We start from the raw sequence: 13180 nt of genomic DNA, 5'->3' as shown, positions 1-13180 counted from the left end.
ATGTTTATTACACACTTACTGTGTACTAGTCTCTGTGTGTACATGAGCTTATCTAATCCTTTTAGGTTTAATCAGATAGGAGTTTATTACCATTCCATTTACAGCTGAGCAAACTGAGGCACAGAGAGCTTAAAATACTTTTCTCAAGGTCACACATCTGGTAAGCTAAGAATAAAACCAAGAGCATCTTACCCTTCTGCTGCTAAGTCGCTTCAGTCGTGTCCGACTCTGTGCAACCCCATAGATGGCAGCTCACCAGGCTCCGCCGTCCCTGGGATTCTCCAGGCAAGAACACTGGAGTGGGTTGCCATTTCCTTCTCCAATGCATGAAAGTGAAAAGTGAAAGTGAAGTCACTCAGTCATGTCCGACTAGTAGCGACCCCATGGACTGCAGCCTACCAGGCTCCTCCAACCATGGGATTTTCCAGGCAAGAGTACCGGAGTGGGTTGCCCTTGTCTTCTCCGATCTGACCCTTAACCACAACCTTTTTGCTTTTGGCCTTTGCAATATAAATAGGATTGCCCTTTGTATGTAAAGATGTGGTTCTCCTGATCTGTGACCTCATCTTTTATTCAGAGATAGAAGTGGAAATAAAGTCAGAATTATTACCAAATACCAGCCCTATGGTTTTTTCACTGCCCTGAATCTCTGTATCAAAAGCTGGCTGCAAGGAGTTTAGGATTCCAAAGAAATTTCCTTTATTCATGGGGACCCACTCACTCCAAAACAGTATTCTAAAAAGATTGGGCGGGGGGGAATCCTAAGAATCCAGACGTAAAGGGTATTCACAAAGGTCTGTACGGAGGGAAACTGCCAGGCATGAACTCAGTGGAATTTCCAAGCCAAAAAGATGTCTCCTAGAGCTGTTCTTTATAAGTAATAAAGCTAAAACAGTCAGTGGTGAAAACATCCAAGTGGGCATGGGAGGAAGTTGGAAGCTCATTTTAGAAGAAATTAAAAGTTAGAAGTGTCTTAACTCCCCCATGTCACAGGAATGGAGCACAGATGCAGGGGCAGAATTCACTCAGCAGTCCCAGTAGACGTTCATTTGAGAATGAGAAAAGAAGCAAGATTGCTGAACTAGTGGCAAAATGCTTGTATGAATAAAAAAAACACTGCAGTTCACTTGAAGGGAGCAAGCTGAGCAATGACAAGCTGGAGACTATAGTCAAGACAAAATCTCTCCTCTGTAAACTGAACGGCAATTGAAAACACCATTTAAGCCCTTGGAATCCCAGTAGAGCAGCCCTGTGTGTATATGGAATGACAAAAAAAAAAAAAAAACAGGCCCAAATAGTCACCCCTGAAGCTGCTGTGACATTCGAACATGGCAGATAAGAAAAATGGTAGAACCTACGCGCAGAGCAAGCATAGAGACACACACACACACCACTCAATGCCCTTGTAGCCAACTGCAGCTCAGAATTATTCCTTCTGATTCTTTAACCCAAATGCCTCCCACCATAAATCCCCACAGGCACCCAACAAATACCCTCACGATGCCCCTGGTTCAATTGATACGAAAGCCCGAAGCTGACGACCTCTCCTTGGTAACCCTTTCCTCTTTCAGCTCCCTGCTCCGAATTCCTTTCCCAGTTTCTCCCACTCTCGTTCCTTCACTGGGCTCAGCCGTGTCAGACTCTTCGAGACTCTGTGTCCGTGGGATTTCCCAAACGAGAATACTGGAGTGGGTTACCGTTTCCCACTCCACGGGATCTTCCCGACCCAGGGGTCGAACCCGCACCTCCTGCGTCTTCTGCTCAGGCAGGCGGATTCTTTACCACTAGCTCCTCCTGGGAAGCCCAGGTGTTCCTGGGCTTTTCGTTCCTTCATTGTCGTCCCCGAAGATCCCACCACCACGGGACCGTGTCCTCTGGTCTGGGGCCCTCCCGCCTCCTCCACAAGCAGACCACCACCCCAGTCTCCCCGTCTTCGCTCTGCTTGGCTCACAGTCTGACTAACTGAACGGCTGCTGCTCACCCAGCTCGGGACATGCCAGATTGTGGAGTGCAGGGATTAAAGGGGTTCAGTCAGCCCTGGGTCAGGCTGTGTGACCTTGGGCACCGCACACCCTCTCTGTGTCTCTCTTGCCCCCTAGGGTGGAGCTGACAACATTTCCAAGCATAACAGGTGCTTAATGAGTGTTAGCTGCTGTTCCTGCGTTCATTACTAGTCGCACAGCTGGAATTTCGGGGAGGCAATATGTTGCCATTGACCTCGGCACTGAAGTCGTCAGGAAGAGGGGGGCGCCCGGGGGTCTAGGATGACTTGCTATTTCTGTCACTCTGGGCTTTTTTTTTTTTTTTTTTAATAACGAAAGCCAGAAACTGCCTCCTCAGTACAAACACCAGTGAACCCTAGAAGTGATAAACGTTCTGGAAAGCCAGAAGTATTTCTGAGACCCTCCCTGGTCGAGGAGGCTGGTGGAGACTGTCCCTGCACGCGTCCGCCAGCACGGGGTCACCACGGCCTCCGCTGAGCCAAGCTCTGCCTTGGGCAGCCACTGGCCGCGGGGCCTTGAGAAGGCAGCGTCACCTCGCTGGGCTGCCTCATACTGAGCCTAACTTCGAGGTCACCGATTAAACGACAATGTACGTGCCCGGCGGGCGCCTGCCGATCGGACCGGCGATGGCCGCTGGTGAGAAGCAGGGCCCGCCTGCGGGGTCAGCAAGCCGGGCAGGGCTGGGGGCAGGAGGCTGCCGGAGGCCGGGCCCCGGCAGGGAGGCGCCCGCGGGCCCACCCCCGACCGCGAGAGGCCAGGGCTGCACGCGGGCCGCACGCGGCCTGACGGACTTCCGAGTGGGGGTCTCGCAGCCGCCGGCCGCCCCGAGCCGCCGGCCTCACTTGCCTCCTCCGGCTCCTCAGACAGGCAGCCGGCTGGTCCGCGGCCCCGCGCCCTCTTTCTAACGGCACCCACGAGAATGACTGCCTGCTTTTCTCAGCGCCCCCACCGTCTCTCCAACACCGAGGGGCTGCTGGGGGCGAATCAGGGTCCAGCTGGTCCAGCTGACTCCTCCGTGGCTGTCGCGTCCCACATGCCCGAAGCAGAAATAGGCCCGGCCGGGGGGTCAGAGGGAGAGTGGTGTGCGGTTCAGCGCCAAGAGGGCTGAAGTCAGGCTTCCCCCCGGCTCTGACCTCCTTCACCCGCGCAGACCGCCCAGCGCTGACCGCTCGCCCGCCAGCGTCCTGCTCTGCCAGCCTAGGTCCCTGCGTGTGGATCCCCCTCCCAGAGAGCCTCAGCTCGCCAGGGGCAGCGGTTTGGCACCGAGAGGACGTCCTCTCGATGCCCACGGAGGGAAGAGTGGGCTTCTTGCGGATTCAGGAGAGGGAGGGGCCCTTACAAGGGCACAGCTGGGCAGAGTAATTGGACCTAGGGCTCGCAAATGCAATTCCGGGAGGGCCAACGCAAGGTAACATATCCTGGAAGGAGCGGTTTAAGCCGCCTGCCCGCAGTGTGTTGATGGGTCTGGAATTATGTGTAAGCTCTGGGGGAAGGCATCCATGAATCACCGAGGACAGCTTAATGAAGATGCTGGTGCCACGTCCAGCTGCAATCCAGGCAGTGAGCAGGGACGAGGGGCTCACGCTGGGCAGGAGTAAAGTGACCATTTGTCCACATCCTGAACGAGCTCAGCTTGCCCACCTCATCATACCACAGTCACAGTATAAATGGAAACAAGTTTTTATGGGAATTAAGGCTTCAACACAGTAAAAGGTGAATGTATAATAGTTTGGTTTCCAATCAGTTCTCATGGATTTGGGGTAATCACATGATGCCACTTTTGTAAAAAACTCTTTGTTTTGGGGTATAGCTGATTAACAAACAATGTTGTGGCAGTTTCAGGGGAAGAGCAAAGGGACTCTGCCATACATATACATGTATCAGAAATGGAAACAATTTTAAAAGAAAGGGATGCTGGTGCTGATTAGGGTCATGAAAGGCATTTCAGTACAAGGCTCCTCTCCTTCTAAATGGAAGTGTGATCCAGTGTCCCACTGCTGGAGAGGAAGTGGTCAGACAGGATGATTCTGGGTAAAGGGTCTGTGCCCACCTCTAGACCTGTCTCCATCAGAATGTAGCCCTCCGCAGGGGAGCCATGCCTGGTATATTTTACTTTTGCTTTGCCAACACAGTGCAGGGCAGAGAACTGGTTGGAAAACATTTTAAGTATTCATTCAGATGATTAATCTCATTTAATTCATTCAACAAGTGCTATTATACACAAATACATCCAACTGTCAGATAATCAGGTCACTGCCCTCAAGGTGCTCCATCCGATGTTCACCAGCAAGACAACCACACACAGTACACACTATAAAAATGTAAGGTGGGTGGCAATGTGAGCCAGGAGTGCTGGAGATGAAGGGAAGGGCCTTCCATCCTAAACCCCATGGTCAGTGAACAAAGCTGCTGTGCTCTTGCAATCCTCCGGTCGTGCTCTTCAAAGATGAAATACCCAGGAAATGACCTTGACCCACATTTGAAACTCAAGGTAAAAGTCCAAGGGGCTGATGTGAGACGACCAGAGATCAATTTGCTTCAAGGTCAAGTGGGAAGGAATGGAAGGTGGCTCGGTAGGTAAAGAAATCGCCTGCAATGCAGGGGCCACAAGAGACAGGTTTGATACCTGGGTCAGGAAGATCCCCTTGGGGAGGGAAAGGCAACCCACTCCAGTATTCTTGGCTGGAGAATCCCATGGACAGAGGAGCCTGGTGGGTTGCTGTCCATAGGGTTGTAAAAAGCCAGACACAACGGAAGCAACTGAACACGCATGCACACACATCTTATATTATTGTGACTATGGTTGTTGAATATTGAAACTCACTCTCCGTATGTCCAGCCCCTCACCTCTCCTTCATGGACGATCTCAAGAACCTCTGACCCTTTGCCCGCTTCCCGAAGGGGCTAATGCCCCCAAGGCTGCTCATTCATGTGAGGCTGATGGACTCACTACTGTCTGGGGCCGGGGTGGGTTCGGCATCTCTCCCGCTTCTCCACCTGCCAGGCACTGTCCAAGCCCAGGGGCTTGCTCCTTTAAGACTAGCCCACCCCTCAATCGGAGTTGCAGAGATCCCAACAGTCACCAGTGTCCAGAGGCCCTCTTGGAGACAACAGCTTTCTAGACCCTGGGACTCCTTCCAGCCCATCCGAGCCTCTGCCTCAGGTGTCCCCTTCCATTCTACTCACATTCCTGGGGGAAGGTCTTCATCTCTAAACAGTGAGTTCCAGGTGGGGTTGGTGAAAGCACGTGCTACTCATGCCCTTGGGATGTGAAGAGAAGGGTCTGTGTACCTATGTGCTCACCTAGGCCCTTGAGCCCACCCATCTGCTTCCCGGAGGCCAGCTGATGGACTAGCTGTCAGATGTAGAAAATGGCATAGCTCAGAGGTTAAGCATCTCATGATATTAAAGATAATTGGAAAGATGATGAATGCTAAAACATTAGCAAGAGTCTTTCCTTTGTTGCCTTTTCATTTGAAATTAAGTAGGTTTGATGAAACTGGCTTTCTCAATTTAATTTTTTTAAAGAATTGTGAGTTAGCACATTTGTATTTATCAATTTCAGCTCAAAGTTGGGACAATCTAAGAACTAGTCAGTGACTCACATAGAAAGAAAGTATAGTTTTATTTTGCTTTTCCTTAGGATCTCATGGAAAAACACCAGATCAAGTCAACCTGCTCTTATAATTTTCTTTCCTCTCTTTCTCTCCATGGCTCAAGGCAATATGATTAGCTCTGCCACCAATTAGCTGAGTGACTTTGGGCATGTTGCTTGAATTCTCTGGGCCTTAATTTTCTCATATGACTTTGAATTTAACGAGGTATAGGGTCACCTCCAGTATTTTTGCCTGGAAAATTCCATGGACAGAAGAGCCTGGTGGGCTACCATCCCTGGGGTCACAAGATTCAGACGGGACTTAGCAATTAAACCTCCACCGCCACCAGCTCCAAAATGAATACTTTTTAAATGAACGTCACTGTTCTTCCAGCCAGGCCTTTCTTCTCACGGTCAGTAGTTTCTGCCACAGGAACCCTGCTCAGGCCAGGCTGGGATCGACTCACACACGTGTAGGTGCTGCTTTGCAAACTGGTTCCCCAGGAAAAAAAGACACAGAAATCAAGCACACCACAGAAAATTTCTGTAATTCTTTGGCTGGCCTCAGTGCATCTGCTTCTTACAAAATAAAAAAATCCTAACTTCCCTCAATACTTTTTGGAAAGAATACAGTTGCTATTGTTTGTTTTTCACTTCAAATGCTAAAAAGAAAAAAAAACAAAACACCTCTACTGCAACGGATAGTGTCGAATCTATAAATAAAGCTCTTTCTAAGCAAGTTTTAGAGCAGAAATTCAGCAGCTTTCATGCTGGGGAGCCAGCCCTGGATGTAACACAACCCCACAGAGCCTAATCTTATTGGTCTTGTACTTGCCTGCTGGTTTGCCCATCATAGGTGCATTTTTGATGTTCAGACTGATACACTTTTTTTTGAAAAAAATACTTTTTACTTTGTATTGAGGTATAGCTGATTTATAAGGCTGAGATAGTTTCAGGTGAGCAGTGAAGGAATTCAGCCATGTATATGAATGTATCCACTCTTCCCCCAGCCCCCCTCCCATTTAGGCTGCCACGCAACACTGAGCAGAGTTCCTTGTGCTGTCCAGTTCTAGCCCATTATCCAGTCTAAATGCAGCGTGTACCTGTCCATCCCAAACTCCCTAACTCTTTCCCCCATCTTTCCCTCTGACAACCATAAATTTGCTCTCTAAGTCTGTGAGTCTCTTTCTGTAAGTCTGGTTTTGACCCCTGTTTGGGGAACTAAATCCCACATGCTGCATGGCCAAAAAATAAAACAAATTTTTTAAAAAGAAAATCTCTGCAGACTGGTCCACTTTGTATGTTGTTTTTAGAAGCTCAGTGTGTTCTAACTAGCTGGACTTTCACATTGTTATATTGTAGTTGAGTTTTAATCAAGAATTATCCAAAAATGAATTCCAAGAAAAACAGAAGAAAAATTCTGAATATAAACCAAACTGCTTACGATGCTTAGAGTTCATAAAATTATCTTGTGATGTATCCAAGTTACCAATCTTGAACAGCTACCAAAGATATTTATTTTAAAATAACTTATCAAGTTAACCACACTCTTGTCAGCTAAATTATTTTGGGGAAAATTACCTGGAGCTAGATCGTGAGAGTTGTCATTCGAGACTAAGAATATATGCTCTGATCCACTCCAGAGTCTCAAAGAAGGATTGAGAAACTAATCTGCCACCTCCAAGAATCAAAATAGCTCCCGCTTATGGAACGCTTTCTTTGTGCCAGGACCTAAGCTAAGTGGGTGACATGTATTGCTATTAACTCATTTAATCCTTTTGACAACCCAATAAGAGAATGGCTATTATTATCCTCACTTCTAGAGGAATAAATCGAGGCACAGTAACTTAACCATGGTCGTCAGCCTTTAGCCTCCATGATTTCTGGTTGGAAATCCTGTTTAATTCTATTGATAATCCACTGTACATAATAAATCACTCTTTGGCGTGCTGTATTCCAAACCGTCTCTGGCTTCAGCTTTTGACAGTTTGACTCTGAGGCATTTAGGTACAGATCCCTTTGAATTCATTCTCTTTGGGTCTTTTAACTTCTAAGGTGTGTATATTACTATCTATCATCAAATTTGGAAAAGTTATCAGCTATTACTTCTTCAAATATTCTTTCTGCTTCTTTTCCCTCTTTCATTTCCTTCCGAGAGGCCCATTATGTGGGTGTCCCACGTGCCTCGGGGCTCTGTTCATTTTTCTTCATATATTTCTTCTGTTATTCAGACTAGATCATTTCAATTAACTTCTCAGGTTCACTGGTTCTTTACTCTTTCTACCTGCTCACATGTGCTTTTGAGACCCTCTAGTGAATTTTTGAATTTTTTATTCCAGCCATTATACTTTTCAGCTCCAGAAATTCTGTTTGATTCCTATCCATAATTTCTATCTCCTCATTGATATTCTCCTGTTTGGTTAGACATTGCTTTCAAAGGGCTGCCGAACAGGTTAATAGTGATAATTCATTTGCTGGAGTTTAGGGAGTGCCAAGCCCATTTTCTCTTCTTTGTTCTTTGATAAGCTGCACGTTTTTTATAGCCACCGTGGTTGTAAGGGTGTTCATTTTCAAGACTACCATGGAGCTACAGAGAGAGTAGTAGAAATAAGGGAAATTAAAATGCCCCCAAACTCACAGTTCTTACTGAGATTCTTTTGTTTTTGTTGAGTAAATCCTCCCTATATTGTTGCAAATCTTTGGCTCATTTCCAGAGTTCTGGAGAAATTGATTTTGATCATGCTTGTTATGATTCTCCTTATTTTCATGAAGGAGTAGATTTTTGGAAGCCCCTCCTTTGCCATTCTGGGATTTTGTCTCCAGAGCACACTTTTAACCACTATACAAGTGGTTAGAAATTTGGGGCATACCAGACCCCTGGAGGGTTTTACATTCTGTAGGAATAGTTTGGAGGCGGGCATGGCAACTCCTGTGGTATTTTTGCCTGGAGAATCCCATGAACAGAGGAGCCTGCGGGTTGCATGTAGTCCATGTAGTCACAAAGAATCGGACATGACTGAGCAACTAAGCACAGCACAGGAATAGTTTGGGATCTAATACCATCTTCCTGACATACATCTGCTGAAATACAAATTATTTTATGTATTTTTTATTTCATCAAGTCTTCTGTACATTATAAGGCATTATATTATCTTTTAGGAATTGTGTAATCTGTGGACTTTGTTTCAATATAATAAATGGGGTGTTACGAAACATTTGTTTTAAAACTAGGAAGGTACGCTAATTTTTGAAGGTTGAAAATCGCTGCACAGGACTCTCTCCCTGCCCCCTTCCTTTCATATTTCTATCCTAGTCCTGCAGCAATAATGTCTCCAAAGTTATCTCCCAAATACTTGTTCTACTCAGGTCCCACGTAAGAGTGACAAAGAGGGAGTTTGAGAGGTAAAAAATGAGAGATCATCACAAATACTTCTCATGAGGTTAGAATGAAGAAGGAAATGGAAGCCATCTGATAAACCATGTAGAAAGTACTATGGTATCTTTCACAACAAGAAAAATGTCATGTTTTGGTTAGTCATAAATTCTGCTTGAGAGAGTCATCTTATACACAGACCAAAGGTTACCAGTTTTCAAATAATTAAAAGCTAATAAAATATGTACCACCTAAGCTATACTGAATGGAATTTAATTTCTTCTGATGATTAATAAGGCCTCTTGAAAAACTTCATATAAATAAGAGTTTTCAGTATAGCATACTCATAAACAGACTAAGACTGTTGGCTGTATTTTTTAAAACTCCTCTCAATAATTATGGATAAGCTTGGTCAGAATTTATTATAAAAAGCTTTTTAGATGTTATTCTCAAAATCCAATCTCTTCTCCATTTTCAGCAGGAATATTAATTGATAATTTGCTATGCAAGAGAGCGCTAAAGGCATCCAGGGTCGTAGTAAATCCACCAGAGGGAATTCAGCACAATAACAGAGGACCTCCTGCTAAGTAGTGATGTCAGATGTGGCTCCTGAGTGGGTGGTGTCTACCTCCTGAACATTCGGGAGGTTTCATTTGGTCTCTTCCATTTCTGGGGCCACAATTAAAAAATAAAACACATAATCAAAAGAGGGAAAACTATCAAAAGAGGAGAAAAAATAAAGTTTACATGATTATCTCCTAATGTCCTAAAAATCATTGCTAGTAAAGCTGCTGTAAAATTCTCTCCATAAATATTCAAGATCTCAGTACCTGGGATTGAGAAGAGAGGGGAAAGGCTATATACATTCAAGATTTAGGCAAAACACATTTCCAGGAGAAGTTGTAAGCAGAAGCAAACTTGCTGAGTATTAGCACACTGTATGTGTAACTGAATACATCTGGGCTGGCATTTATCCAGTAGAGCCTGGGAGGACCGAACCAGCGTTTAGATCATACCAACTTTCTGATTGGTTCAAGTTCACTTCCATTGAGGTGGTGATGCTATCTAACCATCTCATCTTCTGCTGCCCTCTTCTCCTTTTGCCTTCAATCTTTCCCAGCATCAGGGGCTTTTCCAGTGGTCAGATTCTCAGGAGACAGTGGAGGACAGGGAAACCTAGCAGCCTGCAGTCCGTGGGGCACAGAGAGTTGGCCATAACAGTGACTGAACAACAACGTTCTGATCGGTTGCAGCTTCCATCCGGCTTACGTCTGTGTCTGAGCAATTATTACCTGTTTTAATTATCACCCCTACTATAACTGCACCTCATAATTTCATTTTGGTGGTTACAGCACATCCCCGAGGCCATGCCATCTTCAGCCCCCTCGACTGGGGTCTCTCAGGCTGCATTAGGGGCCTCCCTGGTGGCTCAGCTGGTAAAGAATCTGCCTGCGATGCGGGAGACCCGGGTTCCATCTCTGGATTGGGAAGGTCCCCTGGAGAAGGGAAAGGCTACCCACTCTAGTACTCTGGCCTGGAGAATTCCATGGACTGCACGGTCAATGGGGTAGCAAAGAGTCGGACACGACTGAGCGACTTTCACTTTACTTCATGCTACATCAGATGGCGCTTAAACTGCAGCTTCTTAATGAGCGTCATAGGATTCCTTCCCTGTGTATAACAAGCAAAAACAAACACCTTCATTGCTTCTCTCTTTTCTTGCTGGGTGATTTGTTCCTCCTGGGCATATTGGCTTGACCTCCACCCAGTTGGACCTTTGGGAGCCTTTGGTGGACAAGACCCCAGAGAAACTCAAAATGCCTCTCTTGGTTTCAGCACTCCAGCATCCCCTAACCGTGAATAGGTGCATTCGAAGAAGCGCGGTTCCCCCGGCTCCACAGAAGATCCCTGAAGCATGCCCCTTCTTCTGAATAACTCCCCTCTGTTGCTGGCTTCATTACCTTTCCCAACTGACAAGGACTTTCTTGATCCAGACTCTTATCTCCACTTTGGAATGTCTTGTAGACAAGCCTCAGGGTCAATCAACTTGTCTCTGCTTCTCTCCCACAACCCCCAGCCCACCCCACGCCTTCATTATTGGAATGACCAGACGTCAGCAAGTCCAAGATGTGCGGCCATTATTGTGATCAGTATCACTGCCTGTGTTAGGAGTGTATCAGCAGGGCTAGAGAGGGGGTGTGTGTGTTATTCGCTCAGGTGTGTCTGACTCTTTGCAACCCCATGGACTGTAGCCTACTAGACTCCTCTGTCCATGGAATTCTCCAGGCAAGAATACTGGCGTGGGCTGCAATGCCCTCCTCCAGGGGATCTTCCCGACCCAGGGACTGAACCCGGGTCTCCCGCATTGCAGGCAGAGTCTTCACAGTTTGAGCCACCAGGGAAGAGATGAGGGTACACCCGTCTCCTACAAACACAAATAGTTTGCAAGACAGACCAGTAGCTTTTTTTCCACCCCCCTGCCATGTTTCAAATGAATTCAAATACTTGGTTTACATTTGAAGTTGGTCCAAGACATCTCTTCCAGGGCTTTCTCTCGATCTTATTTGTGCTCTCCCTTGAGCCCTAATAAAGCTGCAGAAACAGAATTGCAACCCCACGTCTCTTTCTTTTTAGGGAAGAAAACCTTTCTGCACAGATTGCAGAAAAGATGACCCTGTGGAATGTTTTAAGCAGTTAGCCAAGTTAAATGCAGTAAAGGACACCTTGCTTAAACTATTCACTCCATTTGAACAAACAGCATGCAGAGCTCAGAAGCCCATCTTGGTCTCAGCTGTCTTTTTGGTCCACTTCTGCACCCTCCCATGAGCTCTCGTCACTCTAGATGTGACCTTAGCCAGTTGGAACCAGGACAGATTCTGAACTGTGTTCTTTCTTCTTTAATAAAATGTTTTTTTTTTTTCTGTATATATTTATTACAAAAATTTCAAATGTTGCAGAAAAAAGTATAAAAATAAGAGTCATCCCCTTTCTAGCTACTCAGAATATTTGCAACATTTTGTTAAGCATTCTTTAACAGGTCCCTTTGCGCACTGTATTCATTTTTTATTGTTGCATAACAAATTACCAGAAGCTTGGCAGCTAGAATGGCACACATGTATTATCCAGCAGTCTCTGTAGGTGAGGAGTTTGGGCACAGTGTAGCTGGTCCTTTGCTTAGGGTTTCAAATGATGGCGATCAAGGTAGTGACTGTGGGCCCCTCTGATGCCTGATGCTCTCTTCCAAGTTCACGCTGATTTCTGGAAGAATCCAGCTCCTTCCCACTGAAGAACTCGAGGAAGCTGCCATTTTCTTCCAGACCAGCAGGGGAACGTATTTGCTGCTTCAGATCTCTGGTTTGCTCTGTCTCAGACCTCTAGACCCAGATTTAAAGGCTCATGTGATTAGGTCAGGTCCACATCATAATCTCCTTTTTAATTAACTCAAAATCAGCAGATTAATTAGCTTAATTACATCTGCAAAATCCTCTTTTCCAGGTAAAGTAACATAACCCCAGGAGTGACAACCCAACCAATTCATAGACATCACCCATATTCAAGAGGGAGGGAGTCATGCAAGAGTGGGGCTCATTGAAAACTCTGCCTTCCGCACAAATGGGCATCCCCAGTGAACACTGTACTTTGTCTTCTGTAGCGTGATTTTTAAAATGGATATGCCCTGGTTATTTTTTTTTCCTACCTAATAAATACAGATCAGATTTTTATGGCTGAAGAGTATTCTACTTCGTGATTTAAAATAGTTAATTGCATATTGGTTGGTTTCTGATTTTCCTTCTTAAAAATTATGGACAGATAAACATCCTCATATACATGTCTTTGCATCTGCTTGATTATTTCCTGTGCACAGTTCTAAGGAAAGGGCTTAACCAAATCAGAGGATAAACTAAGCCAAGGGTCCTCCAGCAGGGCACGGTGCTGCTTTGCGAGTGAGGTTCTGCTTCAGGTGAAGACCTCTGCGTCCTTGGCACCTATACCACTGAATCATTACTGATAGCATCCTTGAAAGGAGTTCTAGAAATCACTAGCTGCCGCTGCAGGAAACATACAGGAAGTGACATGAAGAAACGCTGTGCTTTTCACTTCTCACCTCCATCGTTACCTGCCCAAAGAAGTCCTTTTCAATTTGATTAAATAATTCTCAACAAAACAGGGGCTTTATGTGAACATCTACACTGCTTCTTTAGAAAGATG

The 13180-nt window shown here is 45.8% G+C and overlaps 1 protein-coding gene across 1 annotated transcript in view; it reads left to right on the top strand.

Annotated features, from left to right (window-relative positions):
* The window catches only part of F13A1 (coagulation factor XIII A chain), a 140713-nt gene that overhangs the window by 84110 nt on the left and 43423 nt on the right, over positions 1–13180 (top strand). The window lies entirely within an intron of this gene.

Source organism: Oryx dammah, unplaced genomic scaffold (assembly GCF_014754425.2).
Source record: "Oryx dammah isolate SB20612 unplaced genomic scaffold, SCBI_Odam_1.1 HiC_scaffold_11, whole genome shotgun sequence".
Taxonomy (NCBI): Eukaryota; Metazoa; Chordata; class Mammalia; order Artiodactyla; family Bovidae; genus Oryx; species Oryx dammah.
This window is presented reverse-complemented; position numbering and strand designations above follow the sequence as displayed.